At 40.6% G+C, this 15954-nt stretch overlaps 1 long non-coding RNA gene across 1 annotated transcript in view; it reads left to right on the top strand.

The window, feature by feature from the left end:
* The first annotated feature begins 999 nt into the window (after nt 1–999).
* Nucleotides 1000–15954, top strand: part of LOC147147792 (uncharacterized) — a 47234-nt gene continuing 32279 nt past the window's right edge. The window contains exon 1 of the long non-coding RNA XR_015086902.1: nt 1000–1365. This is a non-coding gene — a long non-coding RNA (uncharacterized LOC147147792). The remainder of the gene's footprint in view (nt 1366–15954) is intronic.

Genomic DNA, 15954 nt, shown 5'->3' with positions numbered 1-15954 from the left:
TCAAGGTGGAAACGCGGAGAAACATCGCAGCAGCAAAATTGTGGTTCTACCGACGTATATTCGAGATGTCCTACGTTGATAAAATAAAAAATGCAGAAGTGTTACGACGTCCAAATCAAGACAAGACTACTCATGACAACAACCAAATGACGTCGTCTCAGATTTAGTTGACACTACAACAGAAAAGGGAAATTAAACGACTTATGCCTCCTTGGAAGAATAGAAGGCACAAAGTAGTCAAAGTACAACATATTTAAATAATTTTCCACCTGCTTTCAGTAGTGCAAGAGTGCTCTGGAGCACTGTTAGAGATCAAGAAAAGGGGCATCACATCACTGAAACATGGGTCGCCTTAGCTCGGATAGGCACTGAAGACGATGATCTGAGAATCGATCGATCGATAGATAGATATGCTCTATCACAGCAACTCACAGCAGTCAAGTCATTTATGAGGGGATTGCAGTTTCTGTTTCTATTTTAAGACTTGTGTGTTGAGTGAGCATGCAAGTGACCTCCATGTTGCACAGTGTAAAAACATATCCTGAGGAGATTTCACTCATTTTTAAATGTCAACTTTGCTGCTCACGCAACGCAAGGCACACCTTGTTTCTTGCTGATTGTTAAGCAACATAACAACATGCCTTTAATGTTTAGCTGGCAAAAACAAAATAAGCTGTTTCTGGGGGAAAAAAACTCAACTTGTTAAACATGATTGCTTGATTGAACAGAGCAATGTTATGAAAATTGGCCTATGGAATGGAGGTAGCAGCATCCGCAGTAGCCAAGTAAAGTCAGGCCGAAGGAGAGGAGAGAAAAGGGGAGAGAGACAGTGAACTAGTATACATTTTTCATTAGGTTTCCAGGCACTAAGCCACATCAAAGCCTCTCAGAGATAAAGGGGAGGGAGGAAGGCAGAGCGAAGTAGACACAGGATGTTCTAATTAACTTCACAGTCACTTCACCCCCACCCCCATCTTACACACTGTTGTTCTTGGTGTATATGTGTATATACCGCTCAGCACTGTGTATTCACTATTGACACCAATCCACGATGCTTATAGAGACGATCAAACACAGGCATGATGGAGGACTGGCCTGCCATGAGAGGATTATCCATGCCGAAGTCCTGTATTGATCGTGCCACGCCTACATGGTAGCAGGAAGAGGGAAAGTCCAGCCCCTTCCACCCCTCTGATGTCTCATGATGCCTCCCAGTCACATGGAAAGCACAAGAGTCACCACCAACAACATGCAAGATGGAATCTTCCTCCTGTTTTTGTAAACTAGGCAAAGTGTCGTTCTGCCAAAGTGAGAGCATGCGCTTCCCCCACTTCCTGCACCCTCTATGACGCGCATTCCCTCTTGGTGAGTCAACAGGACGTTCAAAAGACTCTTTTCATTGGACAGATTGTGACTTTTAGTTGAAATATGTAGCAATTAGCCTCCTGCAGAATCCAGTAAATGCTATGAGATGGTGAAAGATTAATTGCTTGTATAACTGACGGGGCGACGAGACTGAGGTGCTTCTTCATTTCAGATGCAACTTTAATATTTTATACAGAAAAAGAATACTGTTCCCCCACACATATTTACCCACACATACTCTATAACTGAATAAAATCTAATTTTGTAATGATAATGAGCAGGTTACTTAATTTGCCTTCATCTGGGAGAAAAAAAAAAAGTAATATACTTTATGAAACACTAATATGCAAAAGTGATCTGTTGAGCTGGTGTCTTTACTCATCGAATGCTGTTGAATACCATTTAAAAATATGGAATCAATCTCAAACAGAAATGCAAAGAGCTCCCGCGGGCCAATAGTGGACGAGTGGTTGGCAAAACTAATGAGAGAACATAGGAGATGACAACATGAAGCCAAGTAGTTTGTCTTCTCTAAAGGGAGATCAGCCGCGGCTTTGCAAACATTAATTGGCATTGTGACCTTGGGCACAATGAGGAAAACATTTTGCACTTGTATTGTGATTCATAATTAGGTTATTTTTTTCATTACTTTAAACAAGACTTGGAGGATAATTAATAATTTGAGTTGTCTTGTCACCCAATCCTGTTCATCCTTATTACAGGGATTCATCTATAACTAGCATGTAAACAACGCCTGCATCCAGGGAGCAGATAATCAGATTTACTCCTTTCATAGATGAAAGGTGACATTTTGATTTGCTTCACTAAATGTCAAGAGCTCGGCGATGTACTTTGCTTTATCAGTCTGAATGATGGCAAATGTACAGAATATAAAAGGTAAGGCACACCAGTTGTAAGGGCAACTGAATAAAATCCCCCCAGCAATCACAGCTGAGCGGCTCTTGAGCGAGTCACCCAATTCCCTAAATTGCTTTTCAGGCACTGGGAAGGGAAGCTACCCATTGCTCATTTGGGTCTCTAATGCGTATATGCTACCGCAAATGTTTAGTAGTGATTGCACTTTAATGTTAATTGTTTACATTTAAATTCTCTCACTGGATTCAAACTCTAACAAAACAAGATATCTGCATTTCTCCCTCCCGAATAATGTGTAAAACTCACATCCGGATTTAAGGATATATATTTTCTGTGTGTGATGGGTATTCTGGTACTGCAGCATGTCACGTAGCATCTATTAAAGCACAATGCAGCCTTTGACAAGTGTGCTGTACATTCAAGGAGCTGTGCCGTCCGGATGGCTCTCAGATGAGCCCATTAGCTCATTGTTGCTGTCAACGCCAAGCTGATAAGTACAGAACTGACCGCCTTTGGCCTTCAAAGCAGCGCATGATGCTGTACTTTTTTTTTTTTTTAAATCTAACAAATTTGCCTCTTCCTGTTGTAAAGAAACACATGGTTGCTGGTTTCAGAATGTCTTCTCTCTGCCTGACTGCGGTATATCAAAAGCAGTCCAGTGGTGGACTGGCTTTATTAAAAAGTGCAACCACGAGAAACAATTGGCCAATCATGCATCAGGAAAAGGGCTAATGAGACAAATGTGACTTGCATTCACTCAGTCAAAAAGTTACATTTGGAGCACTGTAAAGAATTTGCGACATTTGCAGAGTCATACAGTACAGCTTCTTTATCATATACAGTATAATTCATAGCCAAGAGAATCCGACAGCAGAAGCATAAAACATGAGAATGTGAGAAGACAAAGTACAGGTACAGACTCCAGCGTCATTCTCATCATCTTCATTATCTTTGTTTATCCAAGTTAAGGTGGTTGATTGATTTTACTTTTTGCTAATGACAGTCGTTAACTCCCTTTGCCTTTGTGTGACTTCTGTGTGAATTCAGAATTGAATTTTTAAAAAAAAGTTAAATTTTGACAACTTCACTCACTTTGTCATTATGTCACTCATCGTTTGAGATCGAGGGCTGTATTTTCGTGACCGGTGTAAATCCAGCACGGCATGTGATGTACTGTATCTCTGTGTGGAAGCAGGTTGGACACGATGTTGGTAATTTTGTAAATGAGCACAGGCCGAGAATCTGCAAGGGGCAGGGCTGCGCCAATGTGGAAGTTATCACAGTTGATGCCAATCATGGCCGATCAAAGCGGCTCCTTTCATCCCCTTTAAATAAGGCACGGTCGTCGTGCTCTACAATCTTGACATGGCAGAAGCACAACTGCGTGTTGAATTGGGCACTTGAAGACCGCCCCCACCCCCACTGCTGATTGATTGTGTGCCCCCTCCCATAGAATAATAAAAGATGAATGAATGCATACATACACACCTACATACATATATAAAGCACGCAATGAATTAATTTCCACAATGAATCAATTTCCACAATGATTGAAAGGGTTTTACTTAATATACTTAATATACTACACCACTAATGGTATACTTACATAACGTAAAGACTCTTTTTTTTTTTTTTTGGTTACTTGTGATAATAGTGTAGCTTAGACTACCGGAAACAAATTCCTGGTGTGTTTTTTGATATTTGGACAATACAGATTATTCTGATTCTTTGGCTCTGATGCCTGCTATTCACATATTTATGAATAAAATATGGCTCACATCCACTACAAATGTCTGCGGGGTTTAGGATCTGTCTGCCTGTGCCCTACACACCATTACTGCGCCAGAACTCCCAGCTTGGGGAAGACTGGCCTGCCATATTGGCAAATGCGCAGCCAGCCCTGCACCCATACAAAAATCAGGCATAGGTGCTCTTTCTACGCAAATCGAACCCTGAGTGTCTAATTGCTTTGATGTTTTATTGTTATCGGTGGTTAATCTTTATTTCATATGCATAACTAAAATAGTCATTGCCTTAGTCAATGGAGGTTTTATGATAGTGACGGATTATGGAAAGGATTATATTATTTCCATTGTATCTGACTCGAACATGTATTTCAAAATTCAAAGAAAAGAGAGTTCAACCATTGTTCATTAGAGGATACACTATTCAGGCCTTGGGAGGAATAAATGGAGAGTACTTTCTCTTAAAGGATGCCTAAGTGTTTTTTATTGACTTTACCAACTGGAATAGATATGTGATAGGGTAAAAGCACGATTAGCTTCCCTAAAAAGTCTGGATAATAACAGCTGAGATTGGAGAGTAACATCAATAGAAAAGCACACTAAGCAGTGTAATTATGAGTACAGTGGTGTAATCTGTGCCTTTTGACTTCACTTAATTGTAAGCATTTGTGACAGTCCTGAACCTCCCATCTATGATTGCTTGCAATCTTGCAAATTTTGATTGTCTTAAGTGCTACGCTGAATTCTCCTCAGGCAGGCAGCAATTACAAAGCTTCAATATGTACTGTATAGTACACTGGCATGCTATTAAAACCACATCTTGTGATGGAATTTAAAATTCAATCAGGTTTAAGTGACAGGCTTCTAAATGTATCCTGCACATAACCGTCTTCGCTCACTCCTGCCCATCAGTTGTGTTATTCTTTTTTTATTCTCTAGAGGTCTTCATCTTCTCACCTCGTTGCTTTTCTCCCAATCTTTTTCAACTCTTTTTTTGTATCTGTTGTTGCACCTTTCTCACCAAATTCTCATTGTGTCTCTGATATTTACAATATTGTTATTCCCTCATTCCACAGCCATCTTGTGCATCCTCAGAACCCCCATCCCTACTGCACACACACACCCTCCTCCCACTCCTCTTTGCCATCAGATAAGAAAACCCCGTGAAGAAAAGCCTATCTTGACTTAAAACACTTTTATGTCTATTTTTCTTCACCGTGTCCTCGCCATGAGGGAGTCACAGCCCAAGAAATCAACTCTTTGACCCCCCCCACACTTATCTTATTCACAATCAGCTGCTTGTCTCTTTTGTACCTGTTTGTATCTGTTTTTGACCTAGTTTGCTTCCCCCCTTCATTCCCTCTTCCTCACTCCCATGCCGAGGAATATTTTAATGGCTGCATCTATTAATTTTTCGTGTAAAACCTAAACTGCAATTATTAGACAGACCCCAGTTTGTTTAGACTTCTTCTTAGCAATCTGGGTAGACCTGAATAACAATGCAATGTGTTGAGAATGAATGAATTCGTTAGTAAAAGTTCATAAACTGGTAGGAGGTTGTGAAGTGAAAATAATTATGAAACAGCTTCGTTTAGAAATCTTTTTTTCAAACATCTCAATTCTTCTGTGTTTGTCCATCACAGCCGTTAGTTTAGCAAGCTTTGCATTTGTTTGCATGTTTTATGATCACTGACGTGCAATGATGCAACTGCAGGAAAACAGAGCCAGAAGCAAGACAAGTTTTGCCACTTGCTGTCTTCTATAACTGCAAGGGGTGGGATATTTGTGCAATTGGGTCTGTCCGTGGCAGAGGGTTTGTGTTATGATGTAGGTATAGAGCTCCATTTTTTATTGAGTCTTTTGTCAAGCAAAGTGCGATAGGAATGTGTGATATGAATACCTGCACTCATTTGGGACATACGATGCCTGCAGTCCAATACTGTGGTTTCTTTTTCATTCCACATGGGTGCCAAGGACAGTGCATATAGGCACTTGATGGTGTGTCATATGGATATTCAGGTTGAGGCTTTATACTATATTAACAAAGTCACATGAGACACTTCAATGACTCAGGCCAGGCTTTATCTTTTGGTGTCATCCAGACTCCAGTGCTCAGTCCCTTTCTTTCAAGGTTTGCTTACCATTTGTCAGTTGATTTGCCCATTTGTCGTCATATTTCACAATCACAAATTGCATAGTGACCATAGCAACCGCTCTGGCCTTGCCACCAGCTCCTAAACAAATTGTCTGGACAGAAGACAGTGAGGGAAACCAAAACGGCCTCAAATCAAAATTTTAATATTAGGGATGTTTGGTACCTTTTTTTCAGACTACTCTTGAGTAGTCACCGATACCAATACCAAGTACCAATACCACTAATATTTATGATACAAAAACATTTGCCAAGTGGTTTTTTTTTGGGGGGGGGGTGGCGATGTAAGAGATAGATTGTGGTGTCTTTTGGCATGAACCAAGCAACCGAGGTTCAGTCACTTTTAAAAGGTTTTTCTTTTTTGGCCACAAACATAGCATGACAACTGCATTTAAAACAGTTCTCACACCATGCTCAAAAGAAATGTGGTCTGGGTCCACTGATAATAACAAGGTTGGCAGCAATGCAAACTGCATTTCCTAAGCACATTTATTGTAACAGGACATTAAAAAATGACCACATCCACATCCAAATGTATTATCTAAAGCCCATCCATCCATCCATCCATTATCAATACCGCTTATATTCACAAGGGTCATGGGCGTGCTGGAACCTATCCCAGCTGTCTTCAGTAGTACACCCTAAATTGGTTGCCAGCCAATCGCAGGGCACACAGAGACAAACAAACAACCGCACTCACAATCACACCTAGGGGCAATTTAGAGTATCCAATCAACTTACTATGCATGTTTTTGGAATGTGGGAGGAAACCGGAGGACCCGGAGGAAACCCATGCAGGCACGGGGAGAACATACAAACTCCACACTGGGAGGCCGGAGTTGGGATCGAACCCACGACCTCTGAACTGTGAGGCGGACATCCTAACCAGGCGACCACCGTGCCGCCATCTAAAGCCCGTTGAAAGTTAAAAGCATATATTTGTCTGAATTTTATAGTTTGTCTACATACTGAAGAATTAATATTGAAGAGTCTATCCAGTGCCCTGCGACTGGCTGGCGACCAGTTCGGGGTGTAGTCTGCCTTCGCCCATTGACGGCTGGGATAGGCTCCAGCAACTCCCCGCGACCCTATATAGGATAAGCGGTTTGGAAGATGACATGACATGACATGAGTCTATCCAGATGGTTGGTTAGTCTTTAAAGAGGAGTGTCACTTACTTAGATACTGTATATAAGACCTGTATATGCGTTCTACATGTTGACAGCAAGTTAAGTATCCTGATCAGAAAGTCTGAAGCTGATATGAAATCCCCTTTCACATTTCACTTTCACTCTGAAATTGAAAATAATTTATCGGACACCCATCGAAACACTCTCAACAAGTATCAACCTAATGATGCCATTAGAGTGGAAAAAAAGCCATATGCTTCTATTACTTTGGCCATCGCCAAAGTAATTAGCACTTTCAATTGGGGTAGCAACAAACTCTGCTGCCAACTCATTTCCTAGATGTGGCATTAAACTCATCTGAAGCACTCTAACATCTCCCCTTGCATGCCTGCATGCATGTAGTCTCTTTCTCTGTATGGCGTGCAACAAACAAACATACAGCAGAGTTGACAATTTTCCTTGAGGGGTCATAATAAAATAATAATAAATTATATATAAATCCCTGCGTGGGTTTTCTCTGGGTACACCGGTTTCCGCCCACATTCCAAAAACATGCATGGTAAATTGATTGGACTCTCTAAATTGCCTCTAGGTGTGATTGTGAGTGCGGATGTTTGTATCTGTGTGCCGTGCGATTGGCTGGCAACCAATTCAGGGTGTCCCCGCCTACTGCCCGAAGACAGCTCGGATAGGCTCCAGCACGCCCCGCGACCCTTGTGAGGATTAGCGGTATCGATAATGGATGGATATGTATAAATCAATACATGAATGAATGCAATCTTACTCATTCATAATTCCTTATGGATAGCCGAGTGATAATAAATCCTCCACTGGTGTTAAGAGGCATTGACTAATTGTCAGGTCTGCCAATTTAGCCAGACAGATATCAGGCTGACAAGTCTATCCATCCATTATACATTGTCCGTACCACCTATCCAGTGTTGGGTCACAGGAAAGCTGGACCCGGTCCCTGTTGACTGAGTGAACAAGACAGACCACAGATACCAGACTCCACTAGACTGATCATGAGTCAATCACAAGGCTATTGTTAATGCAACACTGAGTGGGAGTAGATCCCACGTCAGCAGCATGAAAGTCAGCCATGTGAATCACCACAGCTGGGGGTTCCAGCGGGCTACAACGGCCGGATTTGATCACATGACCGACGCAAGTATAAAGAAGCCTACACAAATTGAGACAGGGTTGTTTTGAAAGCGCTGCAAAAATCAATAAACAACATTCTGACATGTATACTTAAACTCACGATGCTTCAGCACAGTATGCACAGCTAGCAACGCAGCATCATCTACAGATCTGTTAGACCAGGGGTCGGCAAACTTTTAACAGTCAAAGAGACGTTTCCTCGGAAAATAAAGTACTGGTAGCCGCAAACACTTTCATCCGAGTAATTCAAAGTCCTCAATCATGTGAAGCAAACACACAAGACCCAATACAATACATCTTCATTTTGGCTATAACGCCTTCACAAAACGCATTCTTTCAGGTTTAAAGTGGTGCAGTAAATAACACAATGATCCAACTAACCATGTCTAAAGTGCATATTAAAATGAAATGGAGACTTACCTCACGACACAAAAAGACCCCCTTGTCTTTTTGCAACAAAGCATATCATCGATCCATATCAAACAAGTCAATGTAATTCAGCGAACATTACTATTTTCACCCGTTATTGCTTAAAAAAAGGCTGCAATCAGCAGACGGCCGTGGCGCAGATACTTCCGGATGTGAAATTTGGGTATTTGCTATTTTCACTGCTTTAAATGGGCTAGAATTGCATAAAAATTACAGACGAAGTAGGGACAGACCATTGAAATCTATTTGTGACAAAAAAAGAAAACAATTTGACCATATTTGGACGTCCAAGATTTTCGGCCGACAGTAACTATATAATTTTATACTTATCAATATTTCGAGGTCACAATCTTACAATTTACAACTACAATTAAACAAACAAACTTGTGTTTTTATTGCGTTATTTAGCGATAAAAATAATTATTGGAAAATAACACAATGTTATTGTAGGAGGTGAACGAAAGACTTCCCCTTCCATGTCGTAGGTTTAAGTACACGGCGGCGGTGGCATGAGCATGAATGATGTTTGGAAAGATTTTTACGCTCTAGAGATGTACCAGACAAGGACATACTTCGCATGCAAAGGGATAAGGTATCTACTAATTGTGAACAGTTAGTTAACTAAACAAAATTGCTATGCACCTTTTTCCTACGCCCCATACATAATTAATCCCGGATTACACATGTAAAACAGGCTGGGCGTGTTTCTTTCAGTTGTCAGTTAAATGGGCATCCTGTGGCATAATCCATGGCATTATATGTGATGAACCACTAGAGGGCAGACTATGCTCCTGAGTACAATGTTACTGCAGGGAACGCACACGAAAAAGACAAAAAAAGGACTCTACAGTGTTGCTGCAGGCAGTTTATGAAGGCACTCCGTGGTATCGCAGTGGTCTTTCTTTTTAAAGGAACAAAACACGTCAGTTGGTACTTGACCCGGTTAGGGACGATTACAGGGATGGTCATTTTTTTAAAGTCACCTACGTATTTTGTCCTAGTGTTGTCGACGTACTTAGTGACTCTCTGTGCTTGTGCGGCATATCCTGCAGTGGCCGCAAATAGTGCAAATAATGGAGCCATAGTTGCCATCGACCGGAGGCCGCAGCCCAAGTTTTTACTTGGCAGTAAAATAGTAGTAGTTTTAATATAATTTTAAGCAGCAAAATTACCAAAACAACAACCAGTGCCCCCATGTTTGGTGACGTAGTTCCAATACAGTGTCCTAAGTTTATGACGTCACACGCACTGTAGTTCCAATACAGTGTCCTAAGTTTATGACGTCACACGCACTGTCCCCATTCTGCAATTTTCCTTCACTTGTAACCTGCGCTCTCGAACACTATGTGCACTTCCACTACACGTACACTTCAATGAGAAGCGTAGGGTGTGGTGTGGGTTTTGGAATTAGGCCAAAGACTGAAAATTGTGCCTTTTGTATAAAACTGAATTGTACATTTTGGTTTGGCCTTACCTGTTTTGTTAACCTTCAGTTCACCACTTTTCTTATTTTTAGCTATTCATTGGACTTGGACTGCCTGACTTTCAATAAAAGAGGGCCCAGAAGCCCACAGGAGCAGTCACATTGTTATTACCGGCAGCATGAGGAGGAGGTTTAAACAAATGGTATTCATATATTCTCTGATACATGAGTGTACATGTTTGGGTCAACCTTCAATACTAAATCTACTAAACTTTACTACACTGTATTCAGCATCACAAAAACACTTCATCACAGGCCTTACAAGAACCGACTTTGCAAAGCATTCATCTGCAACCGACAAGCAAATTCTTGTATATTTTAAGTGAGGGCAGCGTAGGTGTTAAAGTAACAGTGACAATGGAGCACCTTCATCACTCCTTAAAGCTTTTCCAAGGAGGGGTCTCCAACAGCAGGCCTTTGTGTGCCTTTGGAAACACATTGATCTCTTTGTATGCTGTGCACATGTTTGCCTCGTTTCCCCCAAGGCCCTCATAGTCTTCTGTTTGTTTAACATGATGGAATATGCTAATCAGGCAAGCCCCGCTTAGATAAAACTCTTAACATGCTTAGTGAAATTATTGAATAAACGGTAAGTCCTATGAGTGTTTCATTGATAAACAAAATTATGATGCAAAAATAAAATTAATTGACAACATCTGACAGTATATTTTAATTATGAGGCGCTGCTTCTGTTTTGAGTTGATTGCGCTTTAATTAAAAAAAAAAAACAACAAAAAAAAACACCGGGTACATGTTTTCATGTTGAGCAGCCATTTAGAATTATATTTCTCTATTTCATAGAAAATAAAGCAGGAGGGACTCAGGGCTATGAGGATCAATGGGTAACAGCTTGTGGCACTTTTGATACAGGTTTATTACACGCATAAACCCTTGCATGCATTCTGAGTTTCTGGAAAGTGCTCATACAAGTGGAAAATGAGGACACATAAACACACACACTCTGAAACACACATATAATGCTGTACCAAAGCATACATGCCACATGCTGTCTTATGCTTTGATGTCCTTTGCCAAAACTTTTGATTGGTCCCAACAAGCATGGGGTGCTTGTTTACACCTTGTCAATGGGTTAATTTTTCTCTGTGTGCCTTCATGGTGTAAATCTGCGCAATGCACATGAGACCTCATCAAGCACGATTGCAAGCAACCCAAAATGCTGTCACAGGAAGCAACACTAACTTACCCAATACCACAGATGGGCACTTTACCCTAATTTATCAGTCCATCCTCCGTCCGCTTCGTGGGCACCCTTAGTCATCATCCCTCCGTCCTTCTTAAGAAAAATAATCGGCCTGCAACCCCGTCCGTCCTCGTCCTTTTAAAGTGTTCTGTCCTTACATTCTATCAGTCCGCCCTCCCACCCCGAGCCACCCCAAAAAAGCGTCTGTGCACTTATAAACATAATTTAAAGGTCATTGGCTGGCTAATTTCTTACGCACATCCACTTAGCGGCCGGGAGTATCGTGAGTATCTACAACTGTTTAATCAAGATAGCATTTAGCTGCCAACTTCACGCAGGTCGGTCACCTGACTAGTGTCTGCCAGGGGACATCACAAGAATATTTAAGATTGCTTTATAACCCAATGCTATTGCGTTTTATTGCCAAACTTTTGCATTATAACACAATCAATTCTTGTTTTTATGTCGTTATTTTGCAATAAAATGATTATTACAAAATAACGCAATGTTATTTTAGGAGAAAATTAAAGACTTCCACTTCCTGGTCATCGGTGCTTGCAGATATTTTTACGGTCTAAATATATCCAAAGGGAAAATGTATGTACTGAACGTTAAGAGTTAGTTAACAAAACAAAATTGCTATCTACCTTTTTCCTATGCCTATACATTACATACATACATTACCCGGGATTAAAGACAGAAGACAGACTCGGCATGTTTCTGTCAGTCAGTGAAAAGGGGTCCTGTGGCATAATCCATGGTACTACATGTGTTGAATCACTAGAGGGCAGACTATACCTGTGCAATGTTACTGCGGGGAGCGCAGATGAAGTGCTGTGTAGTCAGTTAATAAAGGCAGCTGCGTGGTACCACAAAAGATAATAGTGGTCTTGCTTTTTAAAAGAACCCAACACAACACATAAGTCGGTAGGGCGAATAGAGGGACGGACGAAAACCCATCCCTGCTAACTATGTCCTTTTTAAACTTCTCATACTCCATCCGTCCGTCCACAAAATGGGTGTCCGTTCCGTCCCTGGGATGAAATGCCAATCTCTGCCCATTACCCAACATACACAGATAGTTTATCACTTATCCAGTGCTCTTGCCATAGTAGTAGTAGAAGGCTGTGTCTGCAGCCCACAGAAATAGGACAGATCCTCCAGCATGGAGTAAAGAGCGAGGAGGAGATACACCAAGAGAGGTGGAGGGGGCAGTAGGACTGCTACTAGCTTCTTTAAGAAAAGAAGGGACAAGAGGTGCAAGTGCCGGATGGACTTCTAGTTGGCCACTTGTGCATGTTTCTACTCAAACATTTTAAATAAAGACTCAGAGCGGCATATGTGCTCACAGCCCTCCAATGTAGAGGTAAGATCTTAAGCCCGAGCCTGAGTCCGAGCATGTCGGGCTGGGTGGGGCCCAGGCTTCTCTCTCGCTGACTTGTAAAAAAAAATGTATATATATATATATATTTATAAGGCACTGTGGCGTAACGGTATGGACGTACGAGTCACAAACAGAAATATCTTTAACAAACTTTTCCAACGTTATTTCAGTGTGTAAATGCATTTATAATGATCATAAAAATATGTACATTATTTGCGTTCTTTTTCAGCCAACTCGAAGAAATTAAAATAAATGTCAAATGGCCTGCTGCATTTTGCCAACGAAATGAAGCATGAACACCTGATAGAACAGACACACACATTATAATGTATAAAAATGTTTATTGAATATGCTTCTTACGGTCTTGTTCAACTGGGGGAATTTGTTACAAAAGACAGGTTTTCATTTGTTATTATTATGCACACAGGCATCGTCACAAATGTGATCACACAAATCGCATCCAGTCCCTTTTCCCAGAGCAGTGCTCTGTCTAGGTCTGACTGATGCATTCCCTCCCTTTCCTCCTCCTCCTTAGTCCTCACGAATAAAATATAAAATTTCGAGTTTGCTTCGGGCTCGGGCCTGCAAATAAAGTTAATTGGTCCAGTTCGGGCTGGGTTGGGCCTTAATATTGGGCTGGCTTGGGCTGGAATTTTTAGGCCCGATCTTATCTCTACTCCAATGTGCGTTTTGTTTGTTTGTGTGATTAAAGTGGAACTCGCCCACAAATCAACTTTTTTGAGGGGGTTGATAAACTGTTTAAACGGGTGTCTACTAATGCTGCCTACATGTCTTGGTCATTATTATTAGTGCATGATTTTTGAATTCTTGAATTGTGGCAAAAACCGTCCGTGTGGTGGTCTTCAGGTTTGCACTAGGAGTACGGGGGATTTTGTACGGGGATTTTGACACTACAAGAAGTGCGAGACCCGTCAACCTGACGGAATGCGCTCTAGCAATGACCTCATTGACTAAAATGATTATTACTCACTGCTTGAGTGTCTAATAAAGGTATTTTGTTTATTAAAATTCTGTTGTGAGTATAATTTAATGTGAATTATGTCATGTAAATGAATGAGAAACAATTGGTGCTGCTCTTGTGTTGCGTGCGTGTCAGCTGATATAAAATACAGCTGGTTTGGAGCCAAAGTACAGAAGATGCGAGTCACAAACGGCTTTACTGCACTTCACTTCGAAGAAGAGGAAGTAAATCCTTAGTACGACACACAAAACAACTCTGTCCGTATCGCACACCAGAACTCTATTTTTCCGTAGGGGAATTATGTCAACAAGCACCACATGACATCATTATTTTATTTATTTGGACTGTCTGGCATGCACTACTCACAACGTCATGACTATCACACCTAACAGACTATTTTACAACACGCGACAAGGCTGCTCCTCCTCCTCGCCAGAGGGCCTTTTTTGTTTTTCTCTGACTCGCTGTGTGTCAGACAAGCAATTCATCCTTAGACTCGTCAATATTTTGAAGCAGATGTAATGCCTCCTCTACTTTTATTTTTTTTATATAGATCAGCAGCGTTTCTCAATGCAGCCGCTGGGTGCTATAGAAACCCGGCGGCGCCGTCACAGTGCAATGTGCGTGAATAAAAGTAGAACCGTCAAATTGACTAGGACGCCGTAGTTAAAGGAATAATGACTCTTCACTATTTTTATATTGTTTAATACCATCAAATTGCACCATGGTAATGATATATATAGATAATTAGGAAAAGTCAAGAGGCCAGGAGCATCACTATATACGCAGAGTAATGACACATCAAAGTTTGAAAACAGTCAAAATTACTGCTCTCCTACTCCTAGTGTTAAACACTCCACTGCATGTGAATTTGGCTTTCTTTCCTCTAGTTTGACTATCAGGAAATTCTGACATCACTTCCGGAATCTTGACGTCGCTCTGCCACCGTGGGATATACAAACTAGTGATGGGCATGACAGTTCTTTTAAGTGAACTGAATCATTAGAATAAGTTAATCAAAAAGAACCATTGAAAAGATGACCAATTGTCAGCAAAATTCATATGTACATTACCAGTGTTGGGCAAGTTACTTCCAAAATGTAATATATTACATATTACTAGTTAATTGCATGTGAAAGTAATACGTTTTTTTACAATATTACTCTATTTGTAATGCGTTACTCACGTTTAAGTTACTTTTAAGTTACTTTTTCAAAAATCGGCGATTAATTTATTCAATAATGATTTCAAGACCTTAAAAGGAAAATGCAAAATTTGCTGCCATACTCTAGCTGGTAAAATTAACTTATGAGCATATTTAACTATATAGTGTGGTCTATAATATTAAACGTTTCGACTCTATGGTGTGGTGGGACATCACTACCTTTGATCAATATTTGTATCAATAAGATTTATTTTTTAAATATAAATATTGGAACTGATATTTTGTCCAGTAAATAAATAATCACAGACTGTCAACCACAATTGAAATTATCATTATTCTCAAATTAATTTACACACTGGGGGCGGCTTGGCTCAGTGGTAGAGTGGTCTTTTCCCAACCGGCAGGTTGTGGGTTCAATCCCTGGCCATTGTGATCATGTTGAAGTATCCTTGAGCAAGATACTGAACCCCCAGTTGCTCCCGATGCTGCGTCATCAGGAGGTAGATGAGGTACAGTGTGAAGCGCTTTGAGTACCAAAGGTAGAAAAGTGACAGTCCATTTGCCATTTACACACAAATAATAGTGATGCATAACATATAATCGATAATTGGTCGAACAAGATAGATAGATAGATAGATACATAGATAGATAGATAGATAGAAACACACAGACAGGGCACGTGTAATAAAAGCAAAAATATGTATTGAAGTCAAAACTGACATGACTAAATGTTTTTTCCTTTTTCATTATTATTTTTTATTTTTTATTTTAAGGTGTAAAGACAATCGAATTGCGTGGCAGAGAGTCGCGCACTCACAATGTTACGTGAAGCTCCAAGTGCGATAGGAACTTTTTATTTAAGTATTGCTGGAAGTAAT

This window comes from Filicampus tigris, chromosome 5 (assembly GCF_054856515.1).
Source record: "Filicampus tigris isolate MCC_2025a chromosome 5, RoL_Ftig_1.0, whole genome shotgun sequence".
NCBI lineage: Eukaryota > Metazoa > Chordata > Actinopteri > Syngnathiformes > Syngnathidae > Filicampus > Filicampus tigris.
The sequence above is the reverse complement of the archived record's forward strand: the minus strand, read 5'-3'. Positions and strand labels throughout refer to the sequence as shown.